At 47.4% G+C, this 19,064-nt stretch overlaps 1 long non-coding RNA gene across 1 annotated transcript in view; it reads right to left on the bottom strand.

Annotated features, from left to right (window-relative positions):
• The window catches only part of LOC144807403 (uncharacterized), a 378,338-nt gene that overhangs the window by 290,776 nt on the left and 68,498 nt on the right, over positions 1-19,064 (bottom strand). Inside the window, exon 2 of the long non-coding RNA XR_013606281.1 lies at positions 7,998-8,067. This is a non-coding gene — a long non-coding RNA (uncharacterized LOC144807403). The remainder of the gene's footprint in view (positions 1-7,997; positions 8,068-19,064) is intronic.

The following is a 19,064-nucleotide window of genomic DNA, read 5'->3' as shown; positions in this document are numbered from 1 at the left end:
AGTTGGCAGTTGGCAGTGCTTTTTTGAGGAATCTCCACCTCAGCAGGAGGATTTCCCTCTGTACTGCTTGTAAGAGGCAGCCTGCAGCTGTCGAAACGACTGCTGTTGCAGGGAGGAGGAGTAACGCGGTTGGCCCGGATAGGGATGGTACTGCTGATATTGGTTGTAACATCCCCGAAAGGAAGAGGAGGAGCCACGACCCCTTGCACCCCTAAAGGGCTGCATTTTAAACAGTACAGTAGACACTTCACACTACACACGGACCCGAGAGGCCTGGAATTTAGACTTTGACATTCCAAAGGAAGATCAAGACTGGCAGCGGTCCTGTGAACTAACATGCATGGTTTCTAGTAATGCCCATTTTCGAATGATACATTATAATTTTCTGCGAAGGACTTACTTAATACCACAAGACCTTTATCGAATGGTTGTGTCTTGCCCAGATATACGCCTGCGCTGCAACACTGTGGGGGCTGATTTCTTACATTAACCATGGCCCTGCGATGCAATACACTCCTTCTGGCAACTAGCTGTCGAAGAAATGGAGCATGCCACACAACTAAATATTGAGCTGACAACCAAATGCTGTTTATTAGGCCTGTTTAGATGCCAAAAGGGCGCAAGATAACCTATACATTTGGTCAGTCGCCTATGGTACTGGCATGACGTAGAATTGCAATCACATGGCTGTCCCAGCATGCCCCAACGATTGCGCTCTGGCACAGAGATGCGCTCGACTGAGCCCTAGCTGAGGAGAAACATATGCGCCTTAGCAGAAAGGATGACAAATTTGAGGATACACTAAACACTTGCCGTGCTCATACAGATAACTCCAAGCTCCTGCTTCCCGAGTGACGACAGACAGACTCTGGCTCTAAAACTGATGAGGCAGAACACTAAGACACTGGGGACGAGCAGGGAGGTGTCTCCACATGATAATTATAAGGTACATTTCCAATTAGGGAAATGGGATACTTATTGATCACCCGGAGAACGGGAAAGCAGATAAGTGCATGTGTAATTATTGACTGCTTCTTGATTAACCTTCTTACGAAGAACATATTGGTATGATATGTCTATGTATACTGACTGCCAGGTTGTATGTTGACAAATTAAAATAAAGTTCTAAAAAAACAAAACAAAACAAAGCCATTACATTGTGGGTGGTAGAGGGTAGTGAACCAGTAATTCACACCACACTCCTTCGACATGTGTTTCAAGAAGCCAGACATGAAGTTGGTACCTCTGTATGACACCACCTCCTTAGGGAAGCCCACCCTGGTAAAGATGCTAATGAGGGCCCTAGCCACTGCAGGGGCAGTGGTAGTCCTGAGGGTAATAGCCTCAGAATACCTGGAGACATGATCTACTACCAGACCTCACTGAAGGACGTGGAGTCACCACGCCATGGCCCCGGAGGGACGTGGCTCTTCCAGGTGCTTGGGCGTCTACGGGGTTTTGGAAAGGGGCAGAGTAAGAGAGGGACGGGAGGGGAGGCTGAGGGGTGAAATGGACCCAGGGGAAAGGAAATAAGTGAGACGGAAAAGAAAGACAAGAATCATTTACCGAGGATTGCAAAGCTGCGTTTGGACTGTTACTGCTGGGAGCAGGATTTTTACTAGGACCTTCGCCCACGACTTGCAGGACCCGCTCCGCGGGTCCCGCTGCGCCGTCAGGAACTTTGGGGATGCGGGGATAGCGAGATTGACATCGACTTTAGGTACCGGCAGGGCTGCGAGCAGTACAGCAGGGACTCAACTTCCCAGGAGTCCCTGCTCGCCACACCTGAGGCTGCTCTCCCTGCCGGCAATGCCCCCGCCCCTTTAAAACCCCGCTGGTGGAACCTGACTGCGGGAATCATTTAACGAGGATTGCAAAGCTGCGTTTGGACTGTTACCGCTGGGAGCAGGATTTTTACTAGGACCTTCGCCCACGACTTGCAGGACCCGCTCCGCGGGTCCCGCTGCGCCGTCAGGAACTTTGGGGCTGCGGGGATAGCGAGATTGACATCGACTTTAGGTACCGGCAGGGCTGCGAGCAGTACAGCAGGGACTCAACTTCCCAGGAGTCCCTGCTCGCCACACCTGAGGCTGCTCTCCCTGCCGGCAACGCCCCCGCCCTAGGTCTACATAAGTGATAGAGGTCACCGCTGGGCGGAAGCGCGCGGGAGCGCCCGGGGCTAAGCCCGGGCAAAGGGCGGGCCCTCTGTGGCCCTCCGAGGCCTGTAGAGCCTGGCCTGGGCAGGCCTCTTCACCTTTTACTAGCGAGGGTCATCTCCTTTGGGTTCCAAGACAAGTAACCACCTTTTCAATTGTTATTTTACCGATTATTTATAGCTGACCTACTGTGTCATACATATTTTAATCAATCCGCAGTTTGGTATTTGTCTAGTATTTTTATTCCCCTTTTCACCCTGCTTCCTCTTTTAGTGTAGGAGCGATTTTCTAACAATTATTATGTCTACCTGCAAAACACGAAGTCAGAGAGCGGGCAATGCTAAAACCAAAAAAGTTATTGGTACCCTAGATAACTTCATCTCCCACACTAATACTCTGATTGACCAGGGAATTTCACTTATGGAAAGGAGGGTTTCGATGGATCTTGTCCAAGCCAAAAGATCATCATTAGGCAATATTGCCTTAGCCTGTTCCCCGATCCAAGGATTAAATAATTCTGTTCCTCTCTCCAGCCAGCTTGCTGCCGGCCCACTTCCCGCTTTGTGTTTACCACCACTACCCACTGATCTTCCCCCTATGAGTATACCATCTATTGTTACCCCTATTGTTACCCCCATGTCGAATAATATAGTATCTACAGCAGTGGAAATCCATCGAGAGAATGAACCCCTACAAGTGGGTAGCTCGGGATCTATCATGACAGCTCTAAATACTCTGAACTCTATAACTGACACCCCTATCATTAATGCACAAGAGGCCATGGGACAAATTGACGGGGAGGTTAACACGGGTGTCCGGGTGGTAGAGGAAAGGATCCCTCTGGCTTCAAATGACCATTTGGAGATCGATATGCTGGATTCCACCCCTAATTTATTATCATTGGGTGTCCCAGATGACACAACCCCTGATAGCAGTTTGGCCAGTATTCTGGACGCAAGTGGTAGCAATGATTCTTCAATTGACCCAGAGGGTGGGAATGATTCTCTTATGAACTCTATGTCCATCCTTATTAAATCATTACTCTTGCCTTTAGAGACTAGACTTGTGAACATCGAACATCAACTTGAGTCTATTCTCTCAATACAAGAATCTAAGATGGACAACCCCATTCCTTCCACCTCTGTTGTAACATCTTCTGTTCCTAATAAAGTCCCTACCATCAAAAACCCTCCTTCAGGGGCCACCACTGTATCTACAACTTGTTTGCCTAATATTCCATTATCGGCGAACAATACAACTAGTATCAATAAACCCCCTACCTCTGTGTGTCCCCGTGTTGTGAAGGGTAAGGCTCCTAGTACCCCAGCTCTCATTATTCCACCACCACAGCCAAGAAATTCCAACATACGCCGAAGTATCAATTTACCACCTGATGCCTGTCCATTTGTGGTTGTTTTGACCGGCATTCCTGAACAGGCCCCTTCTGTTTCAGAGCCCTTTTGGGCAATTAAAAATAAAATCTGCCATTGGCTTGACAAAAATTATCCGCCACCTCCTGGAATAAATAAGAACATTCTCATGGTAGAGAGGGCTCCTTGGGTAGGTGGGAATAAGAAAAGTATAAAGGGTGACTGCGTCGTTATCACGTTTGAGGACCCACGATTGGTGGAATTTATCTGCTCCTTTCCTCCTTGTGATAACAAGTCTGCGGTATTGGCCAAACCATTGTCATTCTTCTACACCGAAGAGGGCCATCAAGACGCCAGGTGGAGCTGGCTGAGGCCGTCTAATAGAGGGCTGGGGAGAGGGAGAAATAGGAGGGAGAATCTTACCTACCAGATCCCCCAAAAGTGGGGGGGGGTTGAAGAGGAAGGCTGGAATCTAGTTCCAGGGAGGGCGGGGAGACAATGGATGGGTGTTCCCCAGCTGAATGGAGAAGGGTTGGGTCCGCAGCTCAACCACCCTCTATTCCCGTGCTATAATCGATATAGTGGGTTAGAAGGGGTGGACTGACCACCACCTCAGCCCCCTGAACTTCCCAATGAGAGAGGGGTACTCACTTCCCCGGGCCCCGGACTTAACAACCACGGCAGGGAGGCACCACTCAATCAGGCTAGTACTAGTTCAGATATAATAGTAAGGGAAATCGATACTGTGACACCATCTAAAGATCTATCATCATCCCTTTCCCCAATTAAGATCCTGTCTTGGAACATAGCAGGTCTAAAAAAAATCTTGTTAACCCTGCGTGGAATAATTTTTTAAATGACTATCATATTTGTATGTTCCAAGAAACCTGGTGTGTCCGGCCAGAATATAAAAATGGATATTCTACATTCTTTATTCCTGCCGTTTCAATGGGGAAAGGACGCCCATCGGGAGGTTTACTCATCTGGGTTAGGATAGATTTGAACTGTGTCACTATTGTCAATAATATTCCCTCAAATGATATTCTGCACATTACTCTTAAAAGTCTGTCTGGTAATAATGTCTTAGAACTTTTTTGTGTTTACGCCAGAGGCTCACCGGGTGGTCAAACCTCACCTATATTGGAGTTGTTAGATAATAGGTTATCTTCGCTCCCCACTAAATCCAAAATATTGGTGGGGGGTGATTTTAACTGCACCTTTGAGCCCCTGGATGAGGAAGATTTTTTGGGTTGACACAATGAAGTTGGGAACAAGCTTATACCATCTGGCTCCAATTAAGAAGTGGTCTGCACGAGTAATTCAGATAAATGCCCTGGTTTTAGATCATGACCTACGGGCCCTAAATGGTCGTACATTATCAGATCGCGAGGGAGCAATGACTTTTAATCGATTAGGCAGCCCATCGCGGATTGACTACATCCTCTTGGATGTTCAGTCATGGGTCAACCTAGTGGATATGAAGGTCAGTCAAAGGACAGACAGCGACCATAATCCTCTATGTATGGAAATTTATTGGGGAGATAAGGTTAACAATAGTGGTCCTAAAGAGATGATTACCAAAGAAGTAGTTCCCTCTAACTGTAATCGTAAGCTTAAATGGAATACAGTCAGGTGTGATGAAAGGAAACTAGACAACATCAAGGCTCTAGTCCTGGCTGCATCGAGTGACCTGTCACCAGTCACTCCAACAGTCCCCCATTCTCAGGGGTCCATCACAGCAGCCAAGTATACGAACCTAATAGGAGAGATTGGTATGTTTTTTATTAAAAAATCTAAGGCGCAGAATCAGACTAAGCATACTCAAAGTAAGGGTAATCCCTGGTACACAACTAATTGTAGGGAAAAGAGGAAAGCAATTTCCTTGGCAATAAAAAGTAAGGATCCAACAGCTGCAAGACTTGACTATCGCAAAAGCATTGCGACAGCTAAAAAGAAATGGGAAGAGGACCACTGGCAGGCGTTGAAAGATGCAGCATATGGTAAAAACTCCACTGTGTTCTGGAAACTAATAAATACCCTTGACAGGCGAGGGGCTGAGCCCATTCCCAACCGCATCACAGAGCGCCAATGGCACTCTCACTTTTCCAAGTTATACGGTGAAGGTAGTATGGAAGATGTGCCAACACCTCCTGCTCCGGGCACTGGCCGTTTGCACAAATCGAATTGTGACAGTGTAGATGAGTTGTTCACGCCCCGCGAAGTCCAGGATGCAATCCACAAAATAATTCCGGGTAAGGCTCCTGGCCCTGACGGAATCCCGGGGGACCTCCTGTTGTATGACCCCATAGTTTGGGCAGACTTTATTGCTAAAATTATGAATCTCATCCAGTCCGGCCACCAAGTACCCGATTCCTGGAAGGGTGCTGAGGTCATTACTATTTTTAAAAAGGGAGCAAGAGAGGACCCTGCCAACTACAGACCAATTAGTTTAATTGATACCATTCAAAAAGTAGTTGGCAGGGTCATTATAAACCGGACAGAGTGTTGGTTAATGGAAAACAACATCTTGTCTCACTTCCAGGCAGGTTTTAGAAGCAACGTAGGTGCTATGGACCAGGTTTTTAGATTCTGTGCGGTCTTTTGGAAATCGGTGCAAATAGCCAGAGGGAGTCTTTACCTGGCCTTTATAGATTTAAAAACCGCTTTTGATGTAATTCCCCGTGCTAAACTTTGGGAGGTTTTAATGGACATGGGATTCCCGTCCTACCTGTTGCAATTCATAATCCAATTACATGGTGGTAATTTTGCTAGGATTCGGTGGGGGATTCAGGGGCAACTCACTAAGAGTATCCCTGTTAACAGAGGGGTGCGGCAGGGGTGTGTGATGGCCCCGACCTTGTTTTCTCTGTTCATAAATGGAGTGGTGGATCATCTGAGAGAAATACCGGCAGACGCTCCTATTATCGCCGGGGAGAAAACACCATCACTCCTCTTTGCCGATGACACCCTACTGTTATCCAAAACCCCCAAAGGCCTGCAATTCCTCCTTGATCGTTTTAGTGCATGTTGTCAAGTTCGGGGACTAACGATAAATACCACAAAAACGAAATTAATGGTTATGACTTTAAAAAGGAACCATAGGAAGATTCATCTTTCCTTGAATGGGTCACCTCTAGAGGTAGTAGATGAGTTCGACTACCTCGGTGTTAGAATTAGTAATAAAATGAACTGGGAATCCCATTTGAGTAAAATGACTTTAAACCTTAAAAGAGTATCCGGCGCTATTTTAAAGAACCAGCGCCTTTCAGTGAGTAGACCAATAGCCCCTGCCCTGTCAGTCTACGAGGGAAAGGCGTTAGCATCTGCAGTCTATGGTTCAGAAATATGGGGTACTGAGAATACTAAAGCTCTTGTGATGCCGAGAATAAGTTTATGAGAGACTTGGTCTCGCTTCCAGTCTCAACCCCACTAAAACCATTATTTGCCGATCTGGGTAGGAGGTCCATTTGTGACATTGTCCAGCTACGTCCTCTATTATTTTGGGTGCGCCTCAGGATGACCCCGGAATTAGCTAATTATGCTTTAGTGTTTGACGAATTATTAAATCTAAACATTTCGGGCAGGATCAAGTGGCTAAACGATTTAAAGAAGCTTACAATTAGCGTGGGTTTAAGCGACGCTTGGGCTTCCCAATCTCCCCCACCGAAACAAACGGTAAAAAAACTCTATTGGGACTGGATAGAGGCTAAGGCTCTGCACAACCCAAATTGGGGCCAATTAACCGAGAATTTTTTATCCCATAAGCCTATTACCAAGTTAGAACCGCTTTTGGATTTTATTCAGATTCCCCGTGATAGGACTCTCTATCTGAAATTTAGACATGGCACTCTCCCTCTTAAAAACTTTACGACAGGGTGGGGTAGGAGGAGGTAAGAGGATAGGAAGTGTCCGGGTTTTTCCTGCCCGGAAGAATCTTTAGGTCACTTTCTCTTTGCCTGTAAAGCTTATATTCAGGCTAGGAACAAATGGTTAAAGCCAGTTTTTAAAAATCTTGGAGTTAGGGATCACAAAACAGCCCTACGAATTATTGTCTCCAATACCACTTGTATGGTTACCGTTTGTGGGGTTGCAAAGTTTTTAGCATGTGCATGGATCATCAGGTTAAGGTTGTTGCAACATACGTCTACAGTCAATATCCCCATTTGACTCTTAAATGTATTATTCCTACTCTGTTTTAATAATTTTTCGTGTAATGACGAAGTGGTTTCTCTTTAAAAAAAAAAAAAAGTGTAATATTTGTAAACATATATGTTTGTATTTTATGTTTGTACTTTTTATGATATATGTATCGAATAAAAGTATAATGATGAGAAAGACAAGAGCAGAAATCATCGGCTACTCCTTATCTTTTGGTTGCTCCAACCTCTAGCCCCTCCCTTCACATTTATGCATAGCTATTATTTATCCCTCACATCCTCCCTTGACTAAACCACAAAGCAAAAACGCTTACCTGAGTCTTTTCCTTCTGTCCGAGGGACGACGGCGGCCGAGGCTCACCTAAGGGACTGAAGTGGAAGACCCTGTGGGAAAGAAGAATATAAAAAAGACAATCAATCATTGTGATTTCCTGTAATACTAATAAAAAGTGCATACCAAGAAATTATTCAATGCAGTGTGCTCCTTCTTGACCGGCTCTTCTAGAATGGGGAGCTACATACTCTCCCTACAGGGAATGGGAGACAGACACACAGACACACACACGGGAAAGCATTGTAGGAAAAAGCTACATACAGTTGTTCTATGCTTGCATATGTACATTGTTTTAGAAAGATGGTGGAACTATTTATGTTGTTCAATGTGCTTATACTGCTAATTACTTTTATCTGCTTCTATTATCATTGCAGCACATAAATTCTATACAAGAATTACGATGGTTCAATTAATAATGAAAATGCTAATGTTATATTATTTTAATTTGATTTCGCACATGAATTACCCCTAAGCAGAAACTACTTTAAGGAGAAATTTTGGATTAGTTGTAGAACCATTCAATCTTTGTGAAGTTGAAAGAAAGGCTCTTGTATAGGTAATGCCTGAAGTTCATCAACTGTCCTTAGTGAGGTTATCGTTATGAGGAAAGCAACTTTCCATGATAGGAATTGTAACTGACATTTGTGCATTGGTTCAAAAGGCGGGCCCATTAGCCTTGGAAGGACTATGTTTAAGTTCCACTCTGGAGCAGGGGGAATACTTGGCGGTATAACCCTTTTTAATCCTTCCATGAAGACTTTAATCACTGGTACTCTGAAGAGAGATAGGTGTTGTCTATTTTGCAAGTATGCAGCTACGACTCCCAGGTGTAAACAAATGGATGTCTAAGTTAATCTACATTGCTGTAAATGCAACAGTTAACAAATTATTCTGCACAAACGCATCAAGATGATTGATATTGTTGTTGTTACAATAGGAAACAAAACGCTTCCATTTGCTGCATAACATGCTCTAGTAGTCGGCTTTCAAGCTTCCTTGAGAATATTCATACAGTCTCGTTGTAGTTGTAAATAACCAAACTCTATGACTTCAGGAGCCAAATCGCTAGGTTGAGTTCTCTGGGAGTTGGATGTCCGACTTTCCCATGGATCTGAGTTAGGAGACAAGGTGTGAGATGTAGCTTTTGATGTGGAACCACTGAGAGTTCTAACAGGGTGGTGTACCAAGGTTGCGAGCCCATGTGGGGGCTATTAAGATCTGTGTGAGGGAAGTTTGTCTGAGTTTCCGAACAAGTAATGGAATTAGGAGGAGAGGCGGAAAAGCATAAGCAAATATAACTGATCAAATCATCCATAGGGTATTGCCTTTGGATGCTGGTTGTGGGAACCTAGATGCAAAGTTTGGGAATTTTGCATTGTGTACTGTTGCAAACAGATCTATTTGTAGAAAAGCCCACTTTTGAAAGTAGGGAAGAAGAACTTGGGGATGAAGTTCCCACTTGTGGACTTGCTGCCTGTGTCTGCTCAGCAGGGCTGCAATCTGATGGCCTACCCCTGGGAGGTGTTCTGCTAGGAGATGGATTATTTGGGTGAATCGCCCAATTCCAAATGCTTTGTGCACAGCGTGACAGCTGGAGAGAGGGAGTCCCTCCCTGTTTCTGTAGGTAGTACATTGCTGTGATGTTCTCCGTGCGTACTAAGACAGTCTTGCCTACAAGTTGGGTGAGAAAAGCTTTGAGTGCTAGGAACACTGCTAGAAGTTCCAGGTAGTTGATGTGAAGATGTTTGTATTCGTCCGACCACAGCCCTGTACTGTGTAATATTGAAATGGGCACCCCAACCTGTTAATGATGCGTCTGTTGTGAGTATAGTCTGTGGAATCAGGTCTACGGAAGGCCGCCCTTTTGCTAAGTTTTGAGGGTTCAACCACTGCAGAGAGCGATGGGTGCGACTGTCTACCAACACTAGATCGGTTAATAGACCCTGTGATTGACTGCACTTACTCGCTGGACATTGCTGCAGAGGACACATGTGAAGCCTTGCATGAGGTACGATTGCAACGCAGGATGCCATCATTCCCAGCAGCAGCATGAAGACTCTGGCTGGTAATGATTGGTTGGGTTGAAATTGTAATAGTGTGACCTGGATATTGTGAATCCGGGCTATATTTGAAGTGGCTAGAGCTTTGAGAGTGTTGATGGAAGCTCCCAGATAAGATTGCACTTGTGCCGGATACAGGTGAGATTTTTGTGCATTTATTGTAAAACCCAACTGGTGAAGTAGGTGTACTGTTGTCTGAGTGTGTAGTATACAGTTTTGGTAAGTGCTCGCTTCGATAAGCCAGTCGTCCAGGTAAGGGAAGACATTGTGTTCTGAGATGAGCAGCTGCTACTGCGAGACATTTGGTGAACACTCTGGAGGCCGTGGTGACGCCGAATGAAAGTACCTTGTAATGGTAATGTTCGCCTGCTATCATAAACATGAGATATTTGCGATGAGCGGGATGAATTGGAATATGAAAGTAGGCGTCTTTTAGATCTAATCAATCAATCAGGGGACTTGTAAGCGCGCTACTCACCCATGAGGGTCTCAAGGCGCTGGGGGGGGGGGGGGGGGGGGGGGGGAGGGCAGCTTTTTTCAGTCAAAGAGCCAGGTCTTGAGTGTCTTCCTGAAGATGTTCACGGAGGGGGAACGTCTGATGTCGATTGGAAGCTTGTTCCAGGTCTTGGCCGCGATGAGAAGGCTCTTCCACCTGTTCTCGCTTTTCGGCTGCGTGGGGTTTCGGCGAGGTCGGCAGATCGGAGGTTTCTCTTGGGTACATAGAAGGAGATCCTTTCGTTGAGGTATTGGGGGCCAGTGTTGTGGAGGCATTTGTAGGCATGGGTGAGTTTCTTGAAAGTAACTATCGTCTCCACGGTAAGCTGGTGGCGGTTACGCAGGTGTTGGGTGATGTGTTCGTGTCGAGGGATGCAGAGGAAGAGTCTGGCTGCGGTGTTCTGTATGGTCTGGAGTTTGTGGAGCAGAGACCTGTTGATCCCGGCGTACAGGGTGTTTCCGTTGTCCAGTCTGCTGGGTATGAGTGTGTGGGTGACCATCTTCCTTTTTTCGGGAGGGATCCATTTGAAGGTCTTTTGGAGGATGCAGGGGGTGTTGAAGCAGCTAGAGGTGACGGCGTTGACCTGTCGGGTCATTGAGAGGGAGGAGTCGAGGACGATGGCAAGGTTTCGGGCGTGGTCCATGGGGGTTGGAGGGCTGCCGCAGGCGGTGGGCCACCAGGTACTGTCCCATGCGGAGGGTCCAAGGACGAGGACCTCTGTCTTCTCCCAGTTGAGCTTCAGCCAGCTGCTGCTCATCGAGGATGCAACGTCCATCATTCCTTCCCGGAAATGGAGTCTGGTGGTGACGGGGTCCTCGGTGAGGGAGAGGATGAGCTGGGTGTCGTCTGCATAGGATACTATGCTGAGTCCATGCTGTTTGACGATAGCGGTGAGGGGGGCCATGAAGATGTTGAAGAGCGTGGGGCTGAGCAACAATCCTTGAGGTATTCCGCAGTTAATTTCAGTAGGTTTGGAGAGGAAGGGTGTCAGTCTGATTCTTTCGGTTCTGCAGTGAGGAAGGAGTGGATCCAGTCGAGGGCGGTTCCCTGTATGCCGGTTTTGTGGAGTCTGGTGGTTATTGTGCGGTGGGAGACGGTGTCAAATGCAGCAGAGAGATCAAGTAGGATCAGAGCCGCGGTGTGCCCTTGGTCGAGGAGGATGCTGATGTTGTCTGTGACGGTGAGTAGAATGGTCTCGGTGCTGTGGTTGCTGCAGAATACGGATTGGGAGGGGGCGAGGATGGAGTTTCCTTCAATGGATTTTGTTAGCTGGGCATTGACGATCTTCTAAGTGACTTTGGCCGCAAAGGGGAGGAGGGAGATGGGTCTGTAGTTCTTGAGGTCAGTGGGGTTCGCAGAGGGCTTCTTGAGCAGGGGTCTTGTTGAAAATTAGTACGTTTCGGTGAACATTATCTGCGCCATCTTGCCTCTCCCCCTGATGCCACACTTTTGTCGTGCGCGCCCGCCATTTTGTTAGATGCCCCGATCAGAACGAACCCTTTTGCATGCCGCTGGCCCCTGACATAGCCTTTCGCCTTCACTAAGCCTGCACGCTGACCACCCCCTGCTTGCACCTGCCTTGAGTCATAAACCCCTCTTCGGCGCTGCTCTGCCCCAGGCCCTCATCCTGTTCCCAGCGCGACACCTCCCTGCTTCCCTTTCATGATCTCCGGCCCTTAGATGCAAACCCCCTTCTTCCCCGTGTGCCCGTTTTGTCTTCCCCGTTCCCAGGCCGACACCCAGCTCTGCCGATACCATCCCTTGCCCCTCCCCGTACAATAGAAAGCTTCCCCCCATCAAAGGATCCCCGGGTTGATCAAAGCCCCCACTCCTTGAGATCCGATCAAACCCCCCACATGCCGTGAATCGGCGGAATATCCAGCTGCGTGATACTCATCACCTGTTGTGACTAGGGTGGGGACTTCAACTGTAAATGTGTGTGGGAACGGGCCCAAAGGGGGATCTGAGGATGTCTTTCTGTACATCAAAGTGTCGACGAGAATATGTTACATGCAATAAAAAGATAAACTTGTGTATAAGAGGCCAGGCCTCAGGGATGCAGTTAGAGCACCTCAGAACGATACCTTCTGTCCGTTTCGTTGTGTTCTCCTCCGGAGAGAATAAAAAAACCTTGTTTCCTGCTTTCCAGTCTCCAGCGCCTGCCTCTTCATTTGATTAAATAACTAGAGGGTCACAGAGGCAATACCGCCGGGCAAGTATCGATTGCCCCCGACCCGCCTCAGGTTTTTACAATTGGCGTCCCAAGCGTGGGGCCCATCAGCGACTCGTGGATCCAGTGGGAGAGGTCCCGACGACAGAGTGAACGACTGCAACGATCGGGAGAGCTCTTGCCCAATAGACCCTCGTCTGGCAGCCGATCATCCGAACTTCACTAGTTCCGAAGAGACCTCTCTCGAGTGATCTACGGTCCTGACTGGGGACCATCAGGAGTGCCGTGAGAAATACGAGAAAAAGAGGACGATCGGGCGCTGGATTCGGAAGACAAGAAACTGTCCATATGGTCCGGGTAAGGTCGTAATAATTGCTTGATTGCTTGATTGTTTAAAAATACTAGTATTGCTCTTTTTATTTTATTTGGAGATTCACTGTCTACAAACGGAGAAACAACAGGCTCTCTCTTTGCAAGCAGTGGAGGATAGGTAGGGCAGCAGCCGTGCTTATTTTTTCTCCCCCACTCAATAATCACTTGAAACTGAACTGTTGTTCGCAAACTATTGTTTCCTGGAGATTCCCTGTCTGCAAACAGGGAAGAGACCACCCTTTTTGCAGATAGTGAAAAGGGTAGGTAACGCAGATCTTTGCGGACCTACTCATTCTCCCCATTGTTATTTATTGGTCGTTTGGTTATTATCATTTTTTTTTGATCCATGAGGTATTCACTGCCTGCAAACAACGTCGAATAGAAATATTCTGTACGGTCTTTGCACCTAGTGATAAGATAGGCAGTGCTGACTTTTTAGTCCCTCGTTACGAGCCGTCATGTCTGTCTTCTCCCCACTGATAAATAGCCTGTTTAGCCCGGACCGCGTATTAGAGGTGGACCATATAGCTCCACTAGAAGGCACCCCTAATAAGGACATGTTCATAAACTATGGATTAGTCACCATAGCCTATAATAAATTGTGGCACAGGTATACCGAAGAGAGTCAAGACAAACAGTGGCCACTGACAGGATCCTTTGACCTTGATAAAATAGAAACGTTAGAAATAGCCCTTCGAAATAATAAGACAACGCCAATTATGCTCGACAGTCTGGGTATGTGGCGCAGAGAGGCTACGAAACGACAGAGAAAAGACGAGGACAAACCAAGTAGAGAAATATACCGACAGGACAACCCCAGGACACCGCTACCCACAACTTATCCCCCGACACTGTGCAAAAGACGACTAGACTTAGGGCCAGACCAATGCGCTTTTTGTAGGTATGTCGGACACTGGAAAGCCCAATGCCCGACTCTACTGAGCGTGAGTAAAGGCAAAGGGCCGACAGGAACGACAGACCGGCAGTACGGGAAAAAGCGCGAGACAAAGAAGAACCCGACTTACATAGACAGACCAGACAGAACCACCACGTTTGATTATGCCCGATGGCACAGATTTCGCCAGGAAAATTTCAGCGGCATGCTCAAGTTCTCCTAGGTCGGGCAACGTCAAGACAGGAACCCAGCCTCGTTTCAAATTCACAGACTGAAAGAGATAATTATGACCAATAACTGTTTTATATTCGTCTTGGGTCTTTGTATGTCGTACTTGTACTGTCCCCCGTCTGAGTTTGTGTGTATGTAATGTACAAATCTGCGTCATCCCTCTACACGTGTTTCCGTGTTACTCAACCTCTGTTAGCAGAAACTTAGCATAAAAGCAACCTTGAAAGAAAGAAATGGTAAAACAAAATCCGTAGACCATTAATGAACTTGAACTTTTAATTTAGCACAACAAACAAGGAATAATAACGGTAAAACTGTAGAAAAATGAAAGTCAAACAGAACATTCGCCCCCCCCCCCCCATTCTGGAACCTTCCAAAGTTGGGCAGGGTTACGGCTACGCCCAACCAACGGCAACCCATATAAGGCGGACCCGGCCGCCAACTCTTGGTCAGGAAATCTTAACGTATGGGGGAGCCGGAGGAGAGGCAGGAGCCAGCAGCCCGGGCTGTTGTAGGTAGTCCCGCCACATGTCCAGAGGAGAACGAGGCACCTTTTTTTCCTTTTCTCTTCCGTAACAGCCGCAGCAGCTCTGAACGGCGGGATGTCCTGCACGTACCTCCACAACAATTTGTCCAAGTTGGGCTGGGAGGGAGAGGCGACGCGGACGAGCCTCTCCCACCTCCACCGGTAGGAGGTTTCCCAGCCCCCGGCCCGATGCCGAACACCCCCAGTCAGGCGATGGTGCCCATACTTCCACAGCACCGAACACACCATGGTGGCACCCCAGTACTTGCGCAGCACCGAACGTGCAATGGTGGCCATACTCCCACAGCACCGAGCACAGGTCTTGGGGAACACCGGATGTGGAGAAACCTTCATGCGGGGCGATGAAAAGGAGCGGCCTGGAGTGCACCGGGAGAAGGAGACGATGCGAACCAGTCTCCCTCGCCCCCAGGTGGGGGCATCACAGCTGCACCCCAGCCGAACGTCCCGCTTTCACAAAACAGAGACCTCTTCCTTTCACTCCGAAGGATCTCTCCCACTCTTGCAAACTCGACGAGAGTGGCCCCTGCAGGGCCTCAAAATGGCGTCTGGGTCCGCTGGAAGGCGGGCCCCGGCCACTAGAGTAACTTTGACCAGCAATATAACTCGAACATTTGCCCCTTGGAGCACGAGCCCCCATCTCCGACAGCATCTCCGCAGCCTTGAAGATCCTACAAAAGGTCCCCGGCGGAACCTTCGGCCTTTGCAGGCTTCCGGTAAGGGACGGCTGCCTTGATCGCCAACGAAACAAACATGACATTGCCACTCCTTCTGTTAGCATGAATTCTAGAACTGCCGAAAAGGACTCTGGTCCAACTGCCAGTAATGGGAAACATTTCCCCCTGATGCTGCTTCCGGACTGAGCCGGCCCCGCCCAAAATGGCGCTGGTATCAATCGGAACTTACGAACACCTCGTGGTGTTCCTTCGCACTGATATAAACTTGATGTTCTGAGATTTTATATGATCCTTTGTACACTTGGCTAGAGAAGACAAGGAGAACTCACTCGACGAACAGTATGAAAGGATCCCCGTTACAAATGTTGATTACAAATGTACAAATGTATTATATTTTTTTATAACTGATGTAAACCTCATTTACGACGTACACGTACGGTATGCATATAGGAAATCTGATTACAACCATTATGATTATGCTTCTAAATTATGAAAATAAATGCCCCCGAACCCCCAGCCAATTAATAGACGTTTTAGTTTCTTACAAATGAATGAGTCAAACTTTCCGATGTTTTTATTGCCGCAAACGACACCCCCCCACTGTACGCACTTTAGCCATTGCCACGACCGGCCAAATACGACCGCACCCTCATAATCCACATGCTGAAACGATTTTGCAAAATAAAGTTTTTGAAACTTTGGACGGGTATCGCATGCTTCATTTTAAAAATGTGGGATCGGTGGGAAAGTTCTTTTCTGTGCACCCTACTCTGCTCTCTCTTTAAGGTTAAAGGAAGATGGTTGCCCAGCCCTGGAGGACGGATCGGATCGACACCACGACACTCCGCCTTCAAAGTACGCGACTGACTCATGAACTCTCGCGTAGAGGAAGACCTTGACTTCCAAGGATGGGTAAAACGAACGGTGTAAATGAAGGAATGTAAAGGGAGGGTGAAATGAAATAATGTAAATGTTATAAAGTACAACGTTCCAAAGTACCAGGGAACGGAGCTGACCCAAGAACCAAAGAACCTTAGAACGCCACAGCGTTGAAAGAGGTTTAAGGATCCCGATAGTGAGATACATCCTTTAACTAGATACCTCGCACTAAGCACCTCTGGTTTCCTTTTTACGTTTCCCCGCACACGACCTATATGGACACACTACCCCCCCCCCCCGACTCCAGAAATCATATCCCCGGGGACCCTGCCCCGAGGAGGAAAGACGAGTAAGAGGTAAGTAAAGGTCTTATGAATCCATGTGTTTGAATATGCGCGAATGCTGTCTCCCCCACCCCTTTTTCCTCCCTCTGCAGGTTACATCAGAGATTACAGCCAAGGTGTGGCGAAGATCCGAAGCCTTGCCATGTCTAATACACGAAGCGGACTAGCGCCGCAAGGTGGTGTCTAAGCACGCCTGCAAACTACTCACGTATCGAACAAACCCGAGAAATTAGCACAACCTGATAAAAAGTGATCACCCTTAAACCAGACTGGACGAATGAACCCATGTCACGTACGATGCGAAACTGTGAGGGAATGTGTATGTGTGACTGAGGCGTCGACCCAACTGGTCGAAGGACCGAGAATGCGAGAAGTGCGACAAAATGGTACCTCCTTTCTTCTTTCCTTTTTCTCAAGGCACGTCCCCTCTACCCTGTCTAATGCTCAAACTGCATGATTACAAGATTCTAACGCAGACCCGTGAATGCCCTTTACTGTGTAATGCACTAAATAGCCTTTCTTGAATACACTGCCACCCTCTCTGTTGCACGTGTACTATTTAGCCTGCCGTTGCACTCTCTCTCTCTCTCTCTCTCTCTCTCTCTCTCTCTCTCTCTCTCTCTCTCTCTCTCTCTCTCTCTCTCTCTCTCCTATATTTTTGCACTCCCACTCTTCCGAGTGATTAGCCCCGAAATTGGCAGACTGCCACCCCTAGCACACCACCTAATTGGCTTCAAATACTGTCAGTATTTGCACAAAAACTTGTCTTTAATACAATCACCCTGAGACCGCGTCATTACCTCTCCTTTTCCGCTAGAAGCCAATGAACCGAGGTTGGGCCGTAAGGGAAAGGACAGGTAAGGCGACAGAGGTTCCCTAATCTGGCCCGAAATAAGGGAACTACAGGTCAACGGCTCCTATGGTATAAAACAAGGACCTCAGAATACGCGACCCTCCCCCTCCCCGAATTGTCGCAATACCCAAACCAGAAAAATGATCACCCCTGTTACCCCCCCTGTATCAGCCGCCCAAAAACTGGAATTATGAAACTACCCCTCATTTCCGGTTGTGAGAGATGGGTCGATTTATGCCCTTACCACAAGTTTCCTATGTCCCTGGTTGTTCCCCATAAAACCCCTGTCCTTCCTAATTAAGTAATCGGGCTGTAAAAGGTTACGTAGGATCCAGAGTGATGTTTTACAAGGTTAACAGACTAGTCCAAGGTAAAGAAATCATCGAAATAAACCCCGTAGTAGTTAAAAGGCAGGATGCATCGATAGAAAGGAAATGTTTAGCCATGTTCGTCTCTCAGCAAAATACCTGTGTAGTACCATGTTAACGTCCCACGAAGGTGGGTCACCATCAGATGAACTGTCGTGACTGTGATAAATAATTTTAAAGGAAAGTCATAGTTAATCCAACAGGCCCGTCACCGGTCATTCATATGCCAGTTGTGAACACTAATATCACGGGCATTTTTCATTCTTTGCCTGGAGCTGGGAGAGAAATAGACTTTTTGATTATCTTCATCTGCAAATTCTCTAAAGACTGTCTTTTCAAACTTGTTTAAGGGTACTGCTGTTGGAGGAGAGAAGGACCGGATGTGGGAGCACGAGGCCTGACTGCAGACTAAGGAACACCTGCGACATTAGCCAAGGCGAGACCACGACAGAAAAGAGCTGCAGGACGAGGCACTGATTTCGACAACATGAGAAGAAAGGGTCGACCTGATGCCCCTGCTCGATGTCCAGTGTCTATCGACAAGTCCCCGCTCTCTGAATTCGGTCACACGCTCGCCTATTGGAAGTCTCTCGTTCCCCTAGTTTGTTCCTAATTTGGCCTTGCTCCATCCCCCTTTTCCTCTGACCTACCCTATGGACTGTTTTGAACGCTCTTCTTCCATCTGAACTTTCTGACAATCACCTCAAAGGACACAGGGCGAAAGGGACCTTTCCGACCAGGAACGCGAGGAAAGGGTCGTGCCCTGCAACGCAGAACTTAGAACCGAGCTGGACTCGTAGCTCCACCGCCGGTGCTCAACAGCGCCAACGAAAGGCAGCAAAGAACATTTGACATCCCCAATCGCCGTTTCTGCTAGACCTCATTTCTCTCCCAGCCGCCCTTGTATTGATCATGCTCCAATCCGAACCTGATATATATGTAATAACCTGCCAGTATGAAATATCCTTGCTGCTCTCGCTACAGAATCGTTTTTGTATTACATTCCTATGACTTTCCTGCTAAACAAATTGATCAAAGTTTATCAAATAGGCCCACCTCCTAAAAACTAGAAATGTTAAAATGTATTGTTTACGACTCTTTTCATCTAGGGTTCCTACCGTTTTCTTTCTCATGCCCACCACAATAGAACCGAGTAGA

The sequence above is a fragment of the Lissotriton helveticus genome, chromosome 1_2, assembly GCF_964261635.1.
Source record: "Lissotriton helveticus chromosome 1_2, aLisHel1.1, whole genome shotgun sequence".
Lineage (NCBI taxonomy): Eukaryota > Metazoa > Chordata > Amphibia > Caudata > Salamandridae > Lissotriton > Lissotriton helveticus.
This window is presented reverse-complemented; position numbering and strand designations above follow the sequence as displayed.